Genomic DNA, 22,475 nt, shown 5'->3' on the forward strand with positions numbered 1-22,475 from the left:
GGCTACTCTCTAGTTGCAGCAGGGGGAATCCACTGTAATTGCAGTGAGGGCCCACTATTTATGGTGGGTTTTCTCCTCTTTAGTTGTCATTAGGAGACTCCTTTTTAGTTGTGAAAGGGGGGGCTCATCTTTACTTGTGGTAGGTGGTCTCCTCTCTAGTTGCAGTAAAGTGCTCTTCTCCAGTCGTGAGAGGGAAGACTCCTCTCTGGTTGTGATAAGCAGGGGAGCTTTTTCTAGTTGTGATGTGCAGGAAGCTACTCTCTATTTGTGGCAGTGGGGGGCTCCTCTATAGTTGTGGTATGGGGCTTCCTCGCTTGTTGCAGAAGAGTGCTACTCTCGAATTGTGGTGGGGTAGACTCCTGTTGGTAATCCTTTGGCATTACATCAGGGGCTTGGGACACGTCTTGAGTTGCGACGGGGACCTTGGTGTTCCTTTCGAGTCATTGCAGGGAAATCGAGCCTCCTCTAGATTTGAGGCAGTGAACTTGGGTTTCTTTTAGAGTTGTGGCAGGAAATCGAGGTTCCTCTTGAGTTGCCTCGAGGATCTTGGTGTTCCTCTCAAGCTGTAAAGAGAAGTTGGGCCTCCTCTTGAGTTACTAGGGGGGAAACTTGGGGTTCATCTCGAGTTGCGATGGTGATTTCATTTTTCCTCTCGAGTTGCAGCAGGGGAGTCAGGCCACCTCTCAAGTGGCAGCAGGGAACTTGGGGTTCCTCTAGAGTTGAGGCAGGAAACTGGGGGTTCCTCTCAAGTTGCAGCAGGGGTCTCAGGGTTCCACTCGAGATGATACAGAGAACTCGAGGTTCCTCTCAACTTGGGGGGGGGGGGGAGGAGGTTACAGGAGTTCCTCTCGACTTGCAGTTGGGCCTCCTCTCGAGTTTTCTTGGGTTGACTCCTGTCTAGCAGGAATATGCATGGTGGCTCCTGTCTTGTTGCAATGTTGGGTGGCTACTCACTAACTTTGGCATGGGATTTCTCTATCATTGTGGTCAGGGTCAACTCTAGTTGTGATGAGTTTGTTACTCTCTAGTTGTGGTGTGCAAGCTCCTCTCCACCTGTGGTGTGAGGTTCGCTTCTATTAGCAGCAGATGCATTCCTCCCATGTGTCATGTACAGCTGGCTCATCACGAGATGTGGTGGAGGGTTCCTCTCAAGGTGAGGGTGAGGGGCTGTGTCCTCTCTGTTTGGGGTGTGGGTGGCTCCAAGGGGGAGGTCCTCTCTTGGTTTGGGGCTAGGGGTTCCTCACTAACATTAATGGGATTCCTGCTTTCTAGTTGTGAGGGACTCCACTCGACTTACTTCTGGGAGCTCGTCTCTATTTGCAGCAGAAGGGATTTTCTCTAGGTGTGATACCCTGGGGGACACCACTCTAGTTGTGCCTGGGGAATCTACTTCAGTTTTGGCCAGGGAGCCCTTCTGTCATTTTGGCCAGTGACTCCTTTCCTGGTTACAGCCTAGGGCTCCTGTCAAATTGCAGCCAGGAACTCAGGGTTACACTTGAGAGGCAGCAGGTGACACGGGCTTCCTATAGAGTTGTGATGGAGTCTCCTCTCAATCTGCAGTGGGGCCGATCTTCTCTAGTTGTGATGTGCAGGAGACTACACTCTAGTTTCCACGTGGGGTTCCACTCGTATTGCAGTTAGGGTCCACACTTCATTTCTAGTGGGTCAGTTCTTCTCTGGTGGGTCAGTTGCCGTTTGTAGACTCTGCTCTAATTTTGCCAGGGGGGCTCCTCTTTACTTGTATTAGGTGGGCTTCTCTCTAGTTGTGGTAGAGTGCTCTTTTCAAATTGTGAGGGGGGGGTGACTCCTCTCTGGTTGTGATGAGAAGGGCCTCTTTTTCTATTGGCAATGTGCAGGAAGCTACTTTCTAGTTGTGGCAGGGAGGCCTCCTCTTTAGTTGTGTTATGGGGCTTCCTCTTTTTGCAGTAGAGTGCTCCTCTCGAATTTTAGTGGGGTAGGTTCCTCTAGGGACTCCTCTGGAGTTGCTTCAGGGGGTTTGGGTCTCGTCTCAAGTTGCAATGAGTAACTTGGTGTACCTCTCAAGTTGCTGCAGGGGAGTCAGGCCTCCTCTCGAGTTGAGGTGGGGAACTCTGGTTTCTTCTCAAGTTGCAGCAGGGGAGACAGGCCTCCTCTCGAGCTGCAGTGGGACAGGTCCTCTCTAGTAGCAATGTGCAGGCTTTCCCCTGTCTAGCTGCCATGTGCAGGAGGCTACTCTCTAGTTGTGGCATAGATCTCTACTCTAATTGCAGTGAGGGTCCACTCTATTTGTGGGCAGACGGCTCCTCTCTAGTTGTTGTTTGTAGACTCCTCTCTAGTTGTGGCAGGGGGCCTCATCTTTAGTTGAGGTAGTTGGGCTCCTCTCTAGTTATGGTAGAGTGCTCTTCTCATATTGTGAGTGGGATGACACCTCTCTGGTTGTGATGAGATGGGGTGCTTTTTCTAGTTGTGATATTCAGGAGGCTACTCTATAGTTGTGGTGGGGGCTACTCTTATTTGTGGTATGGGGATTCCTCGCTTGTGGTGGTAGAGTGCTCCTCTCGAATAGTGGTGGGGTAGGCTCCTCTTAGGAATCCTCCGGGGTTGCATCTGGGGGCCTGGGGCTCATCTGGAGTTGCAACAGGGAACTTGGGATTCCTCTCGCCTTGCAGCAGGGGACTCAGAACTCCTATCTAATTGCAGTAGGAATTCAATGTTCCTCTTGAGTGGCAGCACAGGACTCAGGATTCCACTCGAGCTGTCGTGGGGAACAAAGTGTTCCTCTCGAGTTGCAGTCATACTCAGGATTTCTTTCAACTTGTGGTGGGGCTTCCTCTTGAATTGTCTTGGGGTGAATCTTCTCTAACAGAGATGTGCAGGGTGGTTCCTGTCTTCTTGCAGTGATGGGTGGCTACTCACTAGCTTTGGCATGGGACTTTTCTATCATTGTTGTTGGGATCAACTCTGTAGTTGTGGTGGGTTCAAATCTCTCTAGTGGTGGTGTGCAAGCTCCTCTGTACTTTTGGAGTGAGGTTCATCATCACTACTAGCAGCAGGGGGGCTCCTCTTGATGTGTGATGTCCAGCAGGCTCCTTTTGAGTTGTGGTGGAGAGTTCCTTTTGAGATCTGGGGCTGTGTCCTCCCTGGTTGGGGTGTGGGTGACTCCAGGAAGGATGTCCTCTATAATTTTGGTGCTAGGGGTCCCTCACTAATTCTAGTGGGATTACTTCTCTCTAGTTGTGAGGGACTCCTCTTGAATTAATTCAGGGAGCTTGTTTCTATTTGCGGCAGAAGGGCGTCTCTCTAGGTGGATATCTTGGGGGTCTCCACTCTACTTGTCCCGGGGGATCTGCTTCAGGTTTGGCCGGCGAGAGCCTCCATCCTTTTGACCAGTGGCCTCTTTTCTTGTTAAAGCTTAGGGCTCCTGTCAAATTGCAGCTGGGAACTCATGGTGCCTCTTGAATTGGAGCAGGTGACTCGTGGTTCCTTTAGAGTTGTGATGGAGCCTCCTCTCGAGGTGCATTGGGCAGATACTCTCCAGTAACGATGTGTAGGTTTGCCCCTGTCTAGTTGCAATGTGCGGGGGCTATTCTCTAGTAGCAGCTGGGGCGTCACTCTAATTGCAGTGAGGCTCCACTCTTTGTGGTGGCTCATCTCCTCACTACTTGTTTTGTGCAGACTCCTCTCTCGTTGTAGCACAGAGGCTCCTCTTCAGCTGTGGTAGTTGGACTCCTCTCTGGTTGCAGTAGAGTGATCTTGTCAAGTTGTTAGCGGGGTGACTCCTCACTGATTGTGATGAGAAATGTCACTTTTTCTAGTTGGGATGTGCAGGAGGCTACTTTCTAGTTGTGGCAGGGGGTGCCTCCTCTTTAGCTGTGGTATGGGCTTCCTCTCTTGTTGCAAAGGATTGCTACTCTTGAGTTGTGGTGAGGTTGGCTACTCTTGGGAATCCTCTGGAGTTCCCTGAGGAGGCTTGGGCCTCGTCTTGAGTCGTGACAGGGAACTCAGCGTTCCTCTCGAGTCCCAGGAGGGGAATTAGGCCTCATCTCCAGCTGTGGGGAACTTGGGGTTCTTCACGAGTTGCTGTGGGTAGCTTCAGGTTCCTGTTGAGTTGCAATGGGGATCTCAGGGTTCCTTTACATTTGCAACAGGGGAGTCAGGCCTCCTCTCAAGTTGAGGCAGGGAACTCGGAGTTCCTCTTGAGTTGCAGCATGGGATACAGGCCTCATCTCGAGTTGAGGGAGAACTTGGGGTTCTTCTCGAGTTGCTGCAGGAAACTCAGGGTTCCTCTCAAGTTGCAACAGGGGAGAAGGGCCTCCTCTCGAGTTGAGGGGGGAAGCACGGTGTTCCTCTCGAGTTGCAGCAGGGAAATCAGAGCTCCTCTTGAATTGCAGTGGAAACTCAGTGTTCTTCTCAAGTTGTGGCACAGGACTCAGGGTTCCTCTCAAGCTGTGGCACGGAACTAGGGTTCCTCTTGAGTTGGGGGGGGTACTCAGTTCCTCTTTACATGCAGTGGGGCCTCATTTAGTGTTCTCTTGGCGACTCTTCTCTAGGAGAGATGTGTTGCATGTCTCCTGTCTTGTTGCCATGTCAGCTGGCTACTCACTAGTTATGGCATGGGACTTGTCTATCGTTGTGGTCAGGGTCAACTCTGTAGTTGTGGTGGTTTTGATTCTCTCTAGTGGTGGTGTGCAAGCTCCTCTCTTCTTGTGGTGTAAGGTTTGTCTCTATTAGCAAAAGAGGGGCTTCTCTCTACTTGTGAAGTCCAGCGGGCTCCTCTCAAGTTGTGGTGTAGCTCCTCTTGAGGTGTGAGTCTGTGTTCTCTCTGGTTGGCCTGTGAGTGGATCCACGGGGGAGGTCCTATACTTTTGGTGCTATGGGTTCCTCGCTAATATTAGTGGGATTGCTGCTGTCTAGTTGTGAGGGCCTCCACTTGACTTATTTCAGGAAGCTCATCTCCATTTCAGGCAGAAGGTCTTCTTTCTAGGTGTGATATCCTGTGGGACTCCAATCTAGTTGTGCCCAGGGAATCTGCTTCCATTTTGACTATGGAGCTCCTCTGTCATTTTGTCCAGTTGCCCCTTTCTTGTTCCAGCCCAAAGATCCTGTCAAATTGCAGTGGGGAATTCGGGGTTCCTTTTGAGTTGCATCATGTGACTCGGGGTTCCTTTAGAGTTGTGGTGGAGATTCCTTTCGACCTCCAGTGGAGCAGGTCCTCTCTAGTAGTGATGTGTCTAAGTGCAATGTGCGGGAGGCTACTCTCTAGATGCGGCCTGGGGTTCAACTCTAATTTCAGTGAAGGTCCACTCTTTATTTGGTGTGGGTCAGTTCCTCTCTAATTGTCATTTGCAGCCTCCTTTCTAGTTGTGGGAGGGGTCTCCCCTTTAGTTGTGGTAGTTGGACTCCTCTTTAGTTGCTGTAGAATGCTCTTCTCAAATTGGGAAGGGGGTGACTCCTCTATGGTTGTGATTAGAAGGGGCGATTTTTCCAGTTGTGATGTGCAGGAAGCTACTTTCTTTGTGGCAGCTGAGGTATCCTCTTCAGTGGTGGTATGAGGCTTCCTCTCTTCTTGCAGATATGTGATCATCTGGCATTGTGGTGGTGTAGGCTCCTCTTGGGAATCCTTTGGAGTTGCACCAGGGTGCTTGTGGCTCACCTCGAGTTGGGACAGGGAACTTGGGTTAGCTTTCGAGGCACTGGAAAAGGATTGGACCTCATCTCAAGATGAGGCAGGAAAATTGGTGTTCTTCTTGACTTGTGGTGGGAATCTTGGGGTTCCTCTCAAGTTGATCCAGGGGAGTCAAGTCTCCCCTCGAGTTAAGGCAGGGAACTTGGATTATTCCTCGAGTTGCAACAGGAGAGTCAGACCTCCTCTCGTGGTGTGAGAGGAAACTCGGGGTTCCTCTTGAGTTGCTACAGGGGAATCAGGCCTTATCTCGAGTTGAGGGGGAACTGGGTTCTTTCAAGTTGCGACAGGGATCTCAGGATTCCTTTTGAGTGGCAACAGGGGAGTCAGGACTCCTCTCGAGTTGAGGTGGGGAACTAATGTTTCCTCTCAAGTTGCTGCAGGGGAGTTGGGCCTCCTCTAGAGTTATAGCAGAAATTTGGGTTCCTTGCTAGTTGTTGCTGGAAACTCGGGGTTTCCTCTAGAGTTGCCCCAGGGGACTCAGAGCTCCTCTCAAAGTGCAGCAGGAAATCAGTGTTCCTCTGGAATTGCAGAGCAGGATGCAGGATCCCACTGGAGTCGTGGCAGGGAAATAGGGGTTCTTCTTGAGTTTGGCTGCTACTCAGTGTTCCTATCGACTTGTGGTGGAACCTCCTTTTGAGTCCTCTTGGGTGACTCATCTGTAGCAGGGATGTGAAGGGTGGCTCCTCTCTTGTTGCAATGATGGGTAGCTGTTCACTAATTTTGGCAAGGGTCTACTCTATCATTATCGGGGTCAACTCTGTAGTTGTGGTTTTGATTCTCTCTAGTGGTGGTGTGCAAGCTCCTCTCTCCTTGTGGTGTGAGGTTCTTCTGTGTTAGCAGGAGAGTGGCTCCTCTCTCTGTGTGATGTCCAGCAGGCTCAACTCAGTTGTGGTGGAGGGCTCCTCTTGAGGGGCGATGCTGTGTCCTCTCTAGTTGGGGTGTGAGTGGCTCCACAGGGGAGGCACTCTCTACTTTTGGTGCTATGGGTTCCTAACTAATATTAGTGGTATTGTTGCTCTCTAGTTGTTAAGGGCCTCCACATGACTTACTTCAGAGAGCTCATCTCCATTTGAGTCAGAAGGTCTTCTCTCAAGGTGTGATATCCTGGGGCACTCCACTCTAGTTATGCCTGGGGAATCCACTCCAGTTTTGTCTGGGGAGCCTTTCTGTCATTTTGTCCAATTGACCCTTTTCTTGTTCCAGCCTAGGGATCCTGTCAAATTGCAGTGGGGAAATCGGGGTGCCTCTTGAGTTGCAGCAAGTGACTCAGGGTTCCTTTAGAGTTGTGGCGGAGACTCCTCTCAACCTCCAGTGGGGCAGGTCCCCTCTAGCAGCGATGTGCAGGCTGACTCCTGTCTAGTTGTAATGTGTGAGAGGCTACTTTCTTGTTGGGGCATGGGGTTCAACTTTAATTGCAGTGAAGGTCCACTCTTTATTAGCTGTGGGCTGGCTCCTCTCTAGTTGTTGTTTGCAGCTTCCTTTCTAGTTGTGACAGGGAGGCTTCTCTTTAGTTGTGGTAGTTGGGCTCCTCTTTAGTTTGGTAAGTTGCTTTTCTCAAAGTGGGAGGGGAGTGACTCCTCTATTGTTGTGATTAGAAAGGGCTCTTTTTCTAGTTGCGATGTGCAGGAGGATACTCTCTAATTGTGGCTGCTGAGGTTCATCTTCAGTTGTGGTATGAGGCTTCCTCTCTTGTGATAGAGTGATCATCTCGAATTGTGATGGCGTAGGCTCCTATTGGGAATTCTCTGGAGTTGCATCAGGGGGCTTGGGGCTCATCTCGAGTTGGGACGGTAAAATCGGGTTAGCTCTCAAGTCACGGCAAGGTAATCAGTCCTTATCTCAAGTTGAGCGGGAACTTGGGGTTCTTTTAAGTTGTGGCAGGAAACTCAAGGTTCCTCTAGAGTTGCTACAGGAGAGTCAGGATTCCTCTCGAGTTGAGGTGGGGAACTGTGTTTCCTCTCGAAATGCAGCAGGGTGTCAGTCCACTTCTTGAATTGCAGTGGAAACTTGGGGTTCCTCTCTAGTTGTGGCTGGCACTTTCCACTAGAGTTGCCTCAGGGGACTCAGAGCACCTCTCAAAGTGCAGCGGGAATTCAGTGTTCCTCTGGAGTTGCAGCACAGAATGCAGGATTCCACTCAAGTCATGGCGGGGAACTCAGAGTTGTTCTTGAGCTTGGTTGGTACTCAGTGTACCTCGTGATTTGTGAGATCTCTTGGGGCGACTCATCTCTAGCAAGGATGTTCAGGGTGGCTCCTCTCTTGTTGCAGTGACAGATGGCTGCTCACTAGTTTTGGCAAGGGACTACTCTATCATTGTGCTTGGGGTCAACTCTGTAGTTGTGGGGGTTTCAATTCTCTCTAGTGGTGGTGTGCAAGCTCCTCTCTCCTTGTGGTGAGAGGTTCATCTGTATTAGAAGAAGAGGGGCTCCTCTTGGCATGTGATGTCCAGTGGGCTCCTCTCAAGTTGTGGTGGAGGGCTCCTCATGAGGTTTGAGGCTGTGTCCTCTCTGGATGGGGTCTATGTGTCTCCACGGAGGAGGTCCTCTCTACTTTTGGAGCTATGGGTTCCTCACTAATATTAGTGGGATTGCTGCTCTCTAGTTGTGAGTGCTTGCACTCGACTTACTTCAGGGAGCTCATCTCTACTGGAGATAGAAGGTCTCTCTAGGTGTGATATCCTGGGGGAACACCACTCTAGTTGTGCCTGGGGAATCCAATTCAGTTTTGGTCGGGGAGCCCCTCCATCATTTTGTCCAGGGGCCCCTTTTCTTGTTACACTCTAGGGATCCTATGAAACTGCAGCAGGAAACTCGGGGTTCCTCGAGTTGCATCACATGACTCGGGGTTCCTTTAGCATTGTGGTGGAGACTACTCGTGAGCTGCGGCAGGGAAAATCCTCTCTGGTAGCAATGTGCAGGCTGGTCCCTGTCTAAGTGCAATGTGTGTGAGGCTACTCTCTATTTGCAGCATGGACTCCACTCTAATTGCAGGGGTGTCTGCTCTTTATTTGTGGTGGGTTGGCTCCTCTCTAGTTGTTGTTTGCAGACTCCTCTCTAGTTGTGACACTAGGGCTCTTTAGTTGTGGTAGGTGGGCTCCTCTCTAGTTGCGGTAGTGTGCTCTTCTCAAATTATGAGTGGGTGACTCCTCTCTGGTTATGATAAGGGGTGCTTTTTCTAGTTGTGATGTGCAGGAGGCTACACTCTAGTTGTGGCGGGGGGTCGTCCACATTAGTTGTGTATTGGGGTTCCTCTCCTGTTGCAGTAGAGAGCTCTCGAATTTTAGTGGGATAGGCTCCTCTTGGGAATCCTCTGGAGTTGCATTAGGGGGTTTAGGGCTCATCTCGACTTGTGAAGGGGAACTCGGGTTTCCTACTGAGTCGCTGCAGGGGAATCGGTTTTCATCGCAAGTGAGGAGTAGAACTTGGGGTTCTTCTTGAGTTTCGATGTGAACCTCGGGGTTCCTCTCGAGTTCTGACGGGGATCTCGGGGTTTCACTCCAGTTGCAACAGGCTAGTTAGACCTCCTCTCTATTTGAGGCAAGGAACTCAGATTTCCTCTCGAGTTGCAATAGGTGATTCAGGCCTCCTCTCCAGTTATGAGGGGGAACACAGGGTTCATCTCACATTGCAGCAGGGGAGTCGGGCCTCCTCTCGAGTTGAGGTGGGGAACTCGGGTTTCCTCTTGAGTTGTAACAGGAGTCGGGCCTCCTCTTAAGTTGTCTTGGGGCGACTCGTTTCCAGCAGGGGTGTGCAGGGTGGCTCTTGTTGCAATGTCAGGTTCCTACTCACTAGTTTTGGCAAGGGATTTCTCAATTTTGAGGTCGGGGTCAACTCTGTAGTTGTGATGGGTTAGATTCTCTCTAGCTGTGGTGTGCATGCTGCTCTCTACTTCTGATGTGAGGTTCGTCACTATTAGCAGCAGAGTGACTCCTCTCTATGTGTGATGTCCAGCGACTTCCTCTTGAGTTGCTGTGGAGGGCTCTTCTCAAGTTGCAGGACTGTGTCCTCTCTGATTGGGGGTGTGAGTGTCTCCATGAGGGATGTCTTTTGTACTTTTGGGGCTAGGGATTCCTAACTACTATAAGAAAGATTGCTTCTTTTTAGTTGTGAGGGTCTACATTCCACTTAATTCAGAGAGCTCGTCTTTATTTACTGCACAAGGACTCCTGTCTAGGTGTGATACCTTGGGGGAGTCCACTCTACTTGTGCTGATGAATCCGCCTCAGTTTTGCCCAGGGAGCCCTTCCAAAATTTTGGCCAGTGGTCCCTGTTCTTGTTACAGCCTAGGGTTCCTGTCAAATTGCAGTGGGGAACTCAAGGTGCCTCTTGAGTTGCAGCATGTGACTCGGGGTTCCTTTAGAGTTACAGTGGAGTCTCCTCTCAAGCTGCAGTGGAGCAGATCCTTTCTAGTGGCAATGTGCATACTGGCCCCTGTGTAGTTGCAATGTGCAGGAGGCTACTGTCTAGTTGTGGCATGGGACTGAACTCCAATTGCAGTGAGGGTCCACTCTTTATTTGTGTTGTGTTGGCTCCTCTCTAGTTGTCGTTTGCAGACTCCTTTCCAGCTGTGGCATGGGTGCTCCTCTTTAGCTGTGATAGATGGGCTCCTATCTAGGAGAGGGAGAGTGCTCTTCTCAAATTGTGAGTGAAGTGAATCCTCTCTCATTGTGATTAGAACAGGAGCTTTTTCTAGTTGTGATGTGCAGGAGACTACTCTCTAGTTTTGTTAAGGGAGGGGCCTCCTCTTTTGTTTTAGTATGGAGCTTCCTCTCTTGTTGCTGTAGAGTGCTGCTCCCGAATTGTGGTGGGGAAGTCTCCTCTCGGGAATCCTCTGGAGTCTCAGCAGGGGGCTTGGGGCTCGTCTCGAGTTTCAACAGGGAAGTTGGGGTGCCTCTTGAGTAGTTGCAGGGGAATCAGGCCTCATCTCGAGTTGAGGCGGGGAACTCTGGGGTTCTTCTCGAGTTGTGATGGGGATCTCAGGTTTCCTCTCAAGTTGCAGCCTTTTAGTCAGACCTCCTCTGGAGTTGAGGTGGGGAACTCAGGGTTCCTCTCAAGTTACTGAAGGGGAATCAGACCTCCTCTCAAGTTCAGGTGGGGAATTGGGGATTCTTCTCAAGCTCTGGTGGGGAACTCGGGGTTCCTCTCGAGTTGCACAGGGGAGTCAGGGCTCCTCTTGAGTTGAGGTGGAGAACTCTTGTTTTCTCTCAAGTTCTAACAGGGGAGTCAGGCCTCCTCTCGAGTTGCAAGGGTCAACTCAGGGATCCTCTTGAGTTGCAATGGGGATCTTGGGGCTCCTCTCAAGTTGCAGCCTTTTAGTCAGGCCTCTTCTGGACTTGAGGCAGGGAACTTAGGGTTCCTCTCAAGTCGCTGAATGGGAATCGGACCTCCTCTTGAGTTTAGGCGGGGAACTGAGGCTTCTTCTCGAGCTGTGGTGGGAAACTCAGGGTTCCTCTCAAGTTGCACAGGGGAGTCAGGCCTTCTCTCGAGTTGTGAGAGGGAACTCAGGGTTCCTCTTCAGTTGCAACTGGGGAGTCGAGCCTCATCTCAAGTTGCAGCGGGGAAGCTGGTGTTCCTTTCAAGTTGCAGTGCGGGACTCAGGGTTCCACTCGAGCTGTGGCAGGGAACTCGGGGTTCCTCTAGAGTTGTTGGGTTACTCAGTGTTCTTCTCAACTTGCAGTGGTGCCTCCCCTCGAGTTGTCTTGGGGTGATTCTTCTCTAGCAGGGATGTGTAGAGTGGCTCCTGTCTTGCTGCAACGTGCAGTTGGCTACTCTCTAGTTGCAGCATGGGGCTCCACTCTAGTTGTAATGAGGTCCACTCTTTATTTGTGGTGGGTCAGCTCCTCTCTAGTTGTCATTTGCAGACTCTTCTCTAGTTGTGGCAGGGGCGCTCCTCCTTAGTTGTGGCAGGGGTGCTCCTCTCTAGTTGCAGCAGAATTCTCTTCTTAATTGTGATGGGGATGACTCCTCTCTGCTTGTGATGAGAAGGGACATTTTTCTAGTTGTGATGTACAGGAGGCTACACTCTCCTTGTGGCAGTGGGAGTCCTTTTTAACTGTAGAATTGTCTCTTTGCTGGAGCAGCCGTGAAGAGAGACCCCATGTCTGAGGTAAGAGAAACGCAGGTAAGACGGTAGGCACTGAGAGAGGGGATCGGGGGCAGACAGACTGAAACTACAGTCATGGACAACTAGTCAATCTGATCACATGGACCACAGCCTTGTCTAACTCAATGAAACTAAGCCATGCCATATGAGGCCACCCAAGACAGACAGGTCATGGTGGAGATGTCTGATAGAATGTGGTCTACTGGAGAAGGGAATGGCAAACCACTTCAGTATTCTTGTCTTGAGAACCTATGAACAGCATGAAAAGGCAAAATAGATAGGACACTGAAAGATGAACTCCCCAGGTCAGTAGGTGCCCAATATGTTACTGGAGATCAGTGGAGAAATAACTCCAGAAAGAATGAAGGGATGGAGCCAAAGGAAAAACAACCCCCAGTTGTGAATGGGACTGGTGATAGAAGCAAGATTCGATGCTGTAAAGAGCAATATTGTATAGGAACCTGGAATGTTAGGTCCACGAACCAAGGCAAATTGGAAGTGGTCAAACAGGAGATGACAAGAGTAAATGTCGACATTCTAGGAATCAGTGAACTAAGATGGACTGGAATGGGTGAATTTAACTCAGATGACCATTATATCTACTATTGTGGACAGGAATCCCTTAGAAGAAATGGAGTAGCCATCACAGTCAACAAAAGAGTCCAAAATGCAGTACTTGGATGTAATCTCAAAAATGACAGAATGATCTCTGTTTGTTTCTAAGGTAAACCATTCAATATCACGGTAATTCAAGTCTATGCCCCGACCAGTAATGCTGAAGAAGCTGAAGCCAAACAGTTCTATGAAGATCTACAAGACCTTCTAGAACTAATACCCCCAAAAGATGTCCTTTTAATTATAGGGGACTGGAATGCAGAAGTAGGAAGTCAAGAAACACCTGGAGTAACAGGCAAATTTGGCCTTGGAGTACAGAATGAAGCAGGGCAAAGGCTAATAGAGTTCTGCCAAGAGAACACACTGGTCATAGCAAACACCCTCCTCCAACAACACAAGAGAAGACTGTTGAGGGAGACTACATGACTGCCTTGAGGAGAAGGTCCTCACAAGAATCTGGCGAAGGGCCAGAGCCGCCAGGCATGTCTCGATGTTTTGCCCTGAGAAATATTTCCTGCATATATGGCTTTAGGACTGCATGACAATAGTGCTGAGAATAACAAGCTGTTCTTGAGGAGAGCAGATTGTCTCTTGATCCTGAGAAAATAGAGTCTATGTGTCTCATTAACTTTGTAAACTTGCTGTTATCAACTTTATACGTGCTCAAGCTCCATCCGTGTAACCTTGATTTTTGTAAGCTTCTTCCTTGCTCCCATGCATAAAATGACTCGCTGTAGAAGTAAAGTTTTGTCAGTTTCCCAGAAAAGCTGTCCGTGTCCTTTTTTCAGAATCTATTCCACCAAGCCTTCCACAAAGACTCTACACATGGACATCACCAGATGGTCAACACCGAAATCAGACTGATTATATTCTTTGCAGCCAAAGATGGGGAAGCTCTATACAATCAGCAAAAAACAAGACCGGGAGCTGAACTCCTTATTGCCAAATTCGGACTGAAATTGAAGAAAGTGTAGAAAACCACAAGACCATTCAGGTATGACCTAAATCAAATCCCTTATGACAATACAGTGGAAATGAGAAATAGATTTAAGGGACTAGATCTGATAGACAGAGTGCCTGGTGAACTATGGATGGAGGTTTGTGACACTGTACAGGAGACAGCAATCAAGACCATCCCTAAGAAAAACAAATGCAAAAAAGCAAAATGGCTGTCTGAAAAGGCCTTACAAATAGCTGTGAAAAGAAGAAAAGTGAAAAGCAAAGGAGAAAAGGAAAGATATACCCATTTGAATGCAGAGTTCCAAAGGATAGCAAGGAGAGATAAGAAAGCCTTCCTCAGTGATAAATGCAAAGAAGTAGAGGAAAACAATAGAATGGGAAAGACCAGAGATCTCTTGAAGAAAATTAGAGATACCAGGGAACATTTCATGCAAAGATGGGCTCAATAAAGGACAGAAATGGTAGGGACCTAACAGAAGAAGATATTAAGAAGAGGTGGCAAGAATACACAGAAGAACTGTACAAAAAAGATCTTCATGACCCAGATAATCATGATGGTGTGATCAGTCAGCTAGAGCCAGACATCCTGGAATGTGAGGTCAAGTGGGCCTTTGGAAGCATCACTACAAACAAAGCTAGTGGAGGTGATAGAATTCCAGTTGAGCTATTTCAAATCCTAAAAGATGATGCTGTGAAAGTGCTGCACTCAATATGCCAGCAAGTTTGGAAAACTCGGCAGTGGCCACAGGACTGGAAAAGGTCAGTTTTCATTCCAACTCCAAAGAAAGGCAATGCCAAAGAACGCTCAAAGTAAAGCATAATTGTACTCATTTCACATGTTAGTAAAGTAATGCTTAAAATTCTCCAAGCCAGGCTTCAGCAATACGTGAACTGTAACCTTCCAGATGTTCAAGCTGGTTTTAGAAAAGGCAGAGGAACCAGAGGTCAAATTGCCAACATCTTATGGATCACTGAAAAAGCAAGAGAGTCCCAGAAAAACATCTATTTCTGCTTTATTGACTATGCCAAAGCCTTTGATTGTGTGGATCACAATAAACTGTGGAAAATTCTGAAAGAGATGGGCATACCATCTCTGACCTGCCTCTTGAAAAACCTGTATGCAGGTCAGGAAGCAACAGTTAGAACTGGACATGGAACAACAGACTTGTTCTAAATAGGAAGAGGAATACTTCAAGGCTTTATATTGTCACCCTGCTTATTTAACTTATATGTAGAGTACCTCATGAGAAACGCTGGGCTGGAGGAAGCACAAGCTGGAATTAAGATTTCCGGGAGAAATATCAATAACCTCAGATATGCAGATGACATCACCCTTATGGCAGAAAATGAAGAAGAACTAAAGAGCCTCTTGATGAAAGTGAAAGAGGAGAGTGAAAATGTTGGCTTAAAGCTCAACATTCAGAAAACTAAGATCATGGCATCCGGTCCCATCACTTTATGGCAGATAGATGGGGAAACAGTGGAAACAGTGGCTGACTTTATTTTCTTGGGCTCCAAAGTTACTGCAGATGGTGATTGCAGCCATTAAATTAAAAGACTCTTACCCTTGGAAGGAAAGTTATGACCAACCTAGACAGCATATTAAAAAGCAGAGACATTACTTTTCCAACAAAGGTCTGTCTAGTCAAGGCTATGGTTTTTCCAGTGGTCATGTATGGATGTGAGAGTTGGACTATAAAAAAGCTGAGTGCCAAAGAATTGATGCTTTTGAACTGTGGTTTTGGAGAAGACTCTTGAGAGTCCCTTGGACTGCAAGGAGATCCAACCGGTCCATCCTAAAGGAGATCCGTCCTGGGTGTTCATTTGAGGCACTGATGTTGAAGCTGAAACTCCAATACCTTGGCCACCTTATGCGAAGAGTTGACTCATTGGAAAAGACCTTGATTTTTGGAAAGATTGAGGGCAGGAGGAGAAGAGGATGACAGAGGATGAAATGGTTGGATGGCATCATCGACTCGATAGGTATGGGTTTGGGTGGACTCTGGGAGTTGGTGATGGACAGGGAGGCCTGGCATGCTGCAGTTCATGGGGTCGCAAAGAGTCGGACACGACTGAGTGACTTAACTGTACTGAACAGCCCTTCTTTCTTCGTGGCAGGTGGCTTCTGTCTGATTGTGATATGAGGGTATGCTCCTCTCTAATGGCGATGTCAGGGGAGCTTAGCTCTAATCGAGGTAGGGGTCTCCTCTCTAGTTGCAGTGTTGGCCTCTTCTTTTTGTGTTATGATCCGTGTGGGAGTTCCACTCTAGTTTTTATTTGCATGGGCAGTTTTCTCTAGTTGTGATGTGTGGGGCGGCCTCCTATCGGCCTGTAGCAGGGGTGTCCACTCTAGTTGTGGCAGTGGTTCTCCACTCTAGATGCGACGTATGGGGTGGGCACCTGTCTAGTTGTGGCCTTGTGCTCCTCACTAGTCGTGTCTGAGGATCAACAATCTACTTGTGGCATGCATTTAATTCTCTAGTTTTGGCAGTCAGGCTTCTCTGTAGTTGTGATGTGGCGGGGTTCTCCTGCCTAGTTGTGCTGTGGCTGGGGAAGTCCTCTCTGGTTGTGGAGTGGGAACGCCTGTCTTGTTGCATCATGGTGTGCAGCTCTTCTCTAGGTGTAGTTTGCTGGCTCATCTCTATTTGCGGCTTGAGGGGCTACTCTCTAGGAGTGGTGTGTAGCCTCCTCTCTAGATGTGTTTTATGAGATTGCTCCACTCTAGGGGCACGGTGTGGGCCTGTGTGGGCTCCTCTCTAGTTGTGGTGGGGGACTCCTCTCGAGTTGTGTCGGGGGACTCGGTGTCCCTCTTGAGTTGAGGTGGCGCCTCCACTCGACTTATGGTGGGATGGCTCCTCTCTCATAGCAATGTGCAGGGTGGCTTCTGTTTAGTTGTGATGTGTGGGTGGCTAAACCACCTGCGGCATGCGGTAGTCTCTAGTTGGTGTTGGGTTCAACTCTTAGTTGTGTCAGGTGGGCTCCTCTCTAGCTGTGTTGTGGAGTCTCCTCTCAAATTGTGTTGGGGGGGGAGCTTTTCTCTCGTTACCTTGAGTTGGGGGGGCACCTCTAACGTTGTGGTGGAATGTTCCTCTTGAATTGTTGAGGAAGTTTCCTCCCTGGTAGCGATGTGCACAGGCACTCTTTCCAGGTGTGATACGCGCGAGCCTGCTCTCAAATTATGTCGTGGACCCTCCTCTTTAGTTGCGGCATGGGAGCCTCCTCACCTCCTCTCTAGTTGTGTAAGGAGACTTCTGTTTAATTGCGATGTGCGGGCATTCCCTTCTCAAGTGGCGATGTTCAAGGGGCTGCTCTCTAGTTGTGGCAAGATTACTCCTCTCTGACGGTGGTAGGGGTATCTACTCGAGTTGCAGCATGGCACTCATCTCTATTTGTGTTGGAGGGGACCTCTGTAGGTGCAATGTCCAGGGTCTCCGCTCCATTTGGAGTGGTGGGACACTCTCCAATTCTGACCAGTGGGCTCCTCTCTCATTGTGGCCATTGGTTTCTCTTGAGTTTTGGTATAGGCCTCCTCTAATGATCAGGAGGGGCCTTGGGGCACCTCTCTAGTTGTGGTATTTCCTCCTCTGGGAGCTCTCTGTGGGGAGGCTGTTCTCTCTACATTGAGCATTGGGGGCTCCTCACTAGTTTCCACGGGGTTGCTCCACTCTGGTTGTGAGATGCTTGTTTCGAGTTACTTCAGGGGCCTCATCTCTATTTGCAGCCGAGTGGCTCCTCTCTTGGTACAATGTGTGGGAGGGCTCCTCTCTAGTTTTGGCAGGGGAATCCTCTCCAGTTATGGCAGCGGGCTCCTCTGTTTGTTACCAGGGGCTCCCTCCTTGCGACAGCACAGAGCACCTGTCGTGTTGCGGTCAGGGACTTGGGGTTCCTCTCGAGTTGGGACAGGTGACTTGGGGTTCCTTTAGAGTTTTGTGGGGCCTCCTCTTGAACTGAGCGGGGCAGTTCCTCTCTAGTAGCAATTAACAGGCTGGCTCCTGTCTAGTTGTGATGTGTGGTAGGCTACTGTATTTTTATTACATGGGGCTCCACTCTAGTTGCTGTGGGGTCAACTGACGTTTTGGTTTCTGCTCCTCTCTTGTTCTGGTTTGCAGACTCCTCTATAGTTGTGGCCAGGGTGGGTCTCCTCTTTAGAAAGCTTCCTTCCTTGTTGTGGTAGAGTGCTCCTCTCGCATTGTGCTTGGGGTGGCTCCTCTTGGGAATCCTCTGGAATTGCATCAGGGGGCTTAGGGCTCATCTCAAGTTGCTCTCTCACACCCTTGCACAGACTTGCCTGCTCTCACACAGACTTGCATGCTCTAGCATGCCCTCTCACGACCTCCCATGCTCTAGCATGCCCTCACACGTTCTTGCATGGACTCACCTGCTCTTGCACACCCTTGCATGCTCTCACACATCCCCACATGCACTCGCATGCCCTCTCACACTCTCACATGACCTCACATGCCCGTGCATGCCCTAGTACACCATCACCCACACTCGCATATCCTCACATGCTCTTGCACATCCTCGCATGCTCTCACACACCCTACATGCCCATGCATGCCCTAGAATGCCCTTGCCCATGCGCACTTATTCTTGCATGTCTTCACAAGCTCTCTCATGTCCTCACATGCACTTGCATGCCTTCACATGGCCATGCCTGCTCAGCCCTTGAATGTCCTTGCATGGCCTGGTAAGTCCTGCACACCATCACACGTCCTTGCATGGCCTTGCACGCATTCACACAGCCATACACACCCTCACACATCCTCATATGCTCTTGCACATCATGGGATGCTCTTGCACACTCCTCACATGCCCTTGCACACTCGTGAATCCTCACATACCCTCACACACTTGCACAGACTCACACGTAGATGCACATCCTTTTACACCCTTGCACACCATGAAAAGCCATCTCACACTCTCACACACCCTCGCACACTTTTGCACAGCTTTGCAAAGTGTTGCACTGTTGCACTTGCTCACCCAGTCTCACACAGCCTCACACATCCTTGCACACCCTCGAATGGCATCACAAATTCTTGCATGTCCTCCCATGCTCTCATAAGCCCTCTCATGCTTTCTAAGCTGAAATAAGTATGCACTTTATATATTCAGTTACTTTTTATTAATCAAAGGAAGAGACAATTCTATATGCACCTACAGTTCTAGAATGTTATCAATGATAAAGCTAAACTTGAAACTTTCAGTAACTTGCATCAGAAGAAAACAAAATTCTTAATTAATGCTTTCAGTAGAAGATAATTCAACAACACGGAAAATCGTATTTTCACAGCTATCAACACTATTCTGTAGCTCCCCTCAATACCAAGAGAACCTTATGATGAAGACCATGTTTTTGCTCAACACATACAGTATTTGTCCAAGCACCACAAAACACTTAAACCTGAAAAAAGCAGAATTATGTATCAGAACACTTAAACACATTCTGTTCTTAAACAAAGTTCTGTTAATGGTAAAAGCAAGAACATGAAACCTATGTGGAGGAAACAGGAAGACGTTTTAATAGCTCAGCACTTTTAAAGTATAAGTACTGGGTAAGTAGACTAGAAACAATTAGAATCCAACCCATTAAAGACCATGGCTCCACAGAGTGAGCTGAGCTAATGAGGGCCTGGCTTGCCCTGGCCTGTGGCGTCACTACTCAGGGGAAGCCGGGGCTCCAGGCAGGCATGCGGTAGACAGGCTGCTCCCCAAGGAGGACAGCATGCCAGTCGGAGGTGGAGGCAACACCAGAGGGAGGGAAAGGGTGCTCTCTCTCAGGGGCCCTGGACCCACAAGTCTAAACCCCATGAGGCTGGACAGTGAGAACACTGAACCCCACACTTAGAATCCTCTGTGACACAGGCTCACTGCCCCTGAAGCCTGTCCAGGTCTGTGACCACATAGACAAGTGGAGTGCTGGAAATGGAGACGATGGGCTTTGTTTCAGAAGGGCCACTTGCTTGGTCTTCGCGATGGCCTTGGGTGATAGAAAGATCTTTGCTGCCAGTTACCAAAGGCTTTTTAATATCCTTAGCACTTTCATTAGAGATGGGCCCGAGTAAGAGCTGAAAAAGGATTTCAGCCATAAAATGTTTCCACCTGCAAGATACATGAGCATGTAACTCAACACAAAATGCCAGCTGTCTACAAACTATTAAGTGAAAGTTAACTCAAGAAAGGAGACCACATCCTGTCTCTCCAGGTAGGTGTGAAAAACACAAACAGGACAAGCTTTCACCCTATGTGACTTTCACCTCCTTGACTTAAGTAACAGAAAGCAAGCAAGAGGTCCCGAAACTAAAGGAAAATTAAGATCCGGAATATCATAGGTTTTAAAAAGCTAATTAGCTGCTTAAGGTAAACAATTTACTGTATTTACTTAATAAATTATCATCATAAGGATAAAAAAAAGTCTCAACCTCAATTATGCTTCAAATAATACAAACGACATAAGTGTTCTCTGCATAATGGACTGCTACAAGGGAAAAAAAACCTAAGAGGAGCACTTGCATCGAGAAAAGAATGGAATATACTAGGTGTAAGAATAATCACTGGCTGGCATCTTGCTGGGGATGATGAAGCAAGCCCAGGCCTCAGAGAGTCATATCAAGTCCATGGTGTCCCAGGAACTGCACAATCTTCATGAACAGGTTCATAGGGCAGGGTGCTCTACTGAGACTCCTCTGAGTAGAGGGAGGCAAAGGAGGAAGAGGAGAGGAACTTGGATGGAGCACCATTATCTGCTGGGCACCTTCATTATCAGTTTGCTAGGCAAGAAATCTCTTTACTCCTCACCTCACAACAAGCACATGTAGAAGCTGTGTTCCTATTTTACAGACAAAGAATCTGAGATTCAGCCAATTTCCCTAAGACCACAAAATTAAAGAGCAGCAGGGCCAAGGTCTGACTTTGACTTGAAGCCTGTGCTGAAACACTCTCCTCCAGTTGACAGAGTGCTTCCGTGTCCATGGATGATGGCTTCTCCATGTCGTCTTTCCTACACTTCCGCTCACGCTCTCTTATACTCATCACCTTGCACTGGCCGGGGTGTGTGTCTATCACTGAGCTGTCTGTGCAGCAGGCATCTCTGAGACCTGGAGCGGACCTGGTGGGGCCGGGTGCTCAGCACTGGACCACATGAATGCTCCTGTGGCTTTATGCACAAAAACTAATCAGTCATCATAGACATGTGAATACCTAATACAGCCAAGCTGAAAAGGGTTTCTGAAACAAACGGAAGGTTAATCAACTTTACGACCTTCTAATCTCAGCCATTTGGTGTTTTTCAATTTCCAAATATTAAGGAAAAATATGCATATTTTTATCATCTTCATTAAAATGATCATCTCTGTTTTATGGTGCCTCTGTATTGGAGGCACCATACAAAGATTCTGGTTTTCCTAAGGGAAAATGAGGTCAACGTGGTGCTTTTCAAAAGGACAAAGCAATGAATATGTGACAACTGATGCCCCTAAAGGTCACATAAACAAGAGTGAAAAGGAAATCCAGTGAAACCGATAGAAACTTGGGAAGTTGGACTATAGCCCTTGCATCAACCTCTCATGACCACATGGGCTTTAAAAATCTTGGCACGTTTAGCTTAACCTATCTTTAATTCATTTCAGTCTTGATTAGGGATGAGCACCAGCCAGCCCTCACCTCCTTGATAAACATGGAGAACCGCGCCAGAATCTGCAGTGTCAGGCTCCACAGATGATGCACCAGCAGCGGCAAAAACATCTTGTCAGGCCAGCACCTCTGAAGGCTGCTCCACGTCCTATGAGAAGCCAAAAGACGATACGAGCTCCCAGCTAGAGGTAAAAATGCAGTTAAGGAGTCGCAGCGGAAGGGCTAACAGCTAAAATCTTCAACAGACAAGCCAAGAGTGAAGCCAATGACATTCTGAAGAATCCTATGAAGTCGGCAGAGATTTAGGGAGGTGAAGTGGACAGCCAAGAGGCCTTTAAACGCTGTTTTCTAATTTTACATGACTCCTTCTCCCAGGTATTTGATGCATATTAAACATATATAACAATCAGAAATAATCAGTTAACAGGTACTTTATAATAAAGCAACAAATGCGAATTGGAGTGGCAGTCACTTGCAAGGGTTTAATCTTTGGTTTTGAATTTGTCCTGTCTTCTTTTCCACTCCTGAATATGCTATTTAAATATAGGAAGTCAATTACACATGGCTATTTTTGCAAAGACAGCTGAAAATAAACTTCTGAGGCTAGAAGAGTGCAGTTTAGATGGAACTTGGCCGCACAAAAGGGAGCACAGTGGAGTGGAGCTTTGTGGCTACAGGAACAGCCATCTAGGTGAGCAGGCACCAGGGACGTCTAAAGCATGACTAGCTGCAAACACGTCTGGAAAGCGTAGGCTGACCCCAGCCACCCGCCCACTGACCCAGGACTGGGCCAAGGGCTCTGGAGGCCTGAGGCAGCAGTCTGAGCTGAGAGTCATTCTCTGGAGGGAAGGGACATTCTGATCCTTTCCCTCAGCTTGAGAGGGAAGTGGAGGGTAGCCACAAGGCTACAAAAAAAGGCTGTCACTTAAGCACAGCAGGGGTTATATCCCCTTGACACATTATATTCAGAAGCGAAAATGTGGTCTCCTTCCTGTGTTCTTAAAGCATCCTTTACATCGTCTCTATACAGCCGGAAGCTCTAGAAACCGTTTTTAAAAAAAGAACTTAAACTATTATCTTCAGGGTCTAACTTACTTCCCTGGTGGCCCTGACGGTAAATCATCTGCATGCAGTGCAGGAGACCTGGGTTTGATCCCTGGGTCAGGAATGGCTACCCACTCCAGTAATCTTGCTTGGAGAATTTCATGGACAGAGGAGCCTGATAGGCTACAATCTATGAGGTTGCAAAGAGTTGGACACAACTGAGCAAGTAACACTACTGGAAGAGAGCAAAAGGTCAAAGTGCTCCCAGGGCGCTAAGGCCACCAAGAAGACTTGGTGAAAGGAATTAGCCCGCTTAAAGATAGCCTCTGTCACTTTGAGGATGTTACCTTGTGCATCTTCCAGGACATCTGTAAGTGCTGCCTCTAAGGATCCTGCTATTTCTCTAAATCTGAGAGAAAAAACAAGAGTGTAAATGGCTGTTTTCTCTGCTTCA

The 22,475-nt window shown here is 48.4% G+C and overlaps 1 protein-coding gene across 2 annotated transcripts in view; it reads right to left on the reverse strand.

The window, feature by feature from the left end:
• Positions 1-18,253: 18,253 nt before the first annotated feature.
• LOC133066800 (conserved oligomeric Golgi complex subunit 2-like) overlaps positions 18,254-22,475 on the reverse strand; it is a 42,686-nt gene continuing 38,464 nt past the window's right edge. For both annotated transcript variants that reach the window (XR_009695205.1, XR_009695206.1), the window contains one exon: positions 18,254-22,430. The gene's annotated coding sequence lies outside the window, so the exon portion shown is untranslated. The remainder of the gene's footprint in view (positions 22,431-22,475) is intronic.

Source organism: Dama dama, chromosome 12 (assembly GCF_033118175.1).
Source record: "Dama dama isolate Ldn47 chromosome 12, ASM3311817v1, whole genome shotgun sequence".
In the NCBI taxonomy this organism is placed as follows: Eukaryota; Metazoa; Chordata; class Mammalia; order Artiodactyla; family Cervidae; genus Dama; species Dama dama.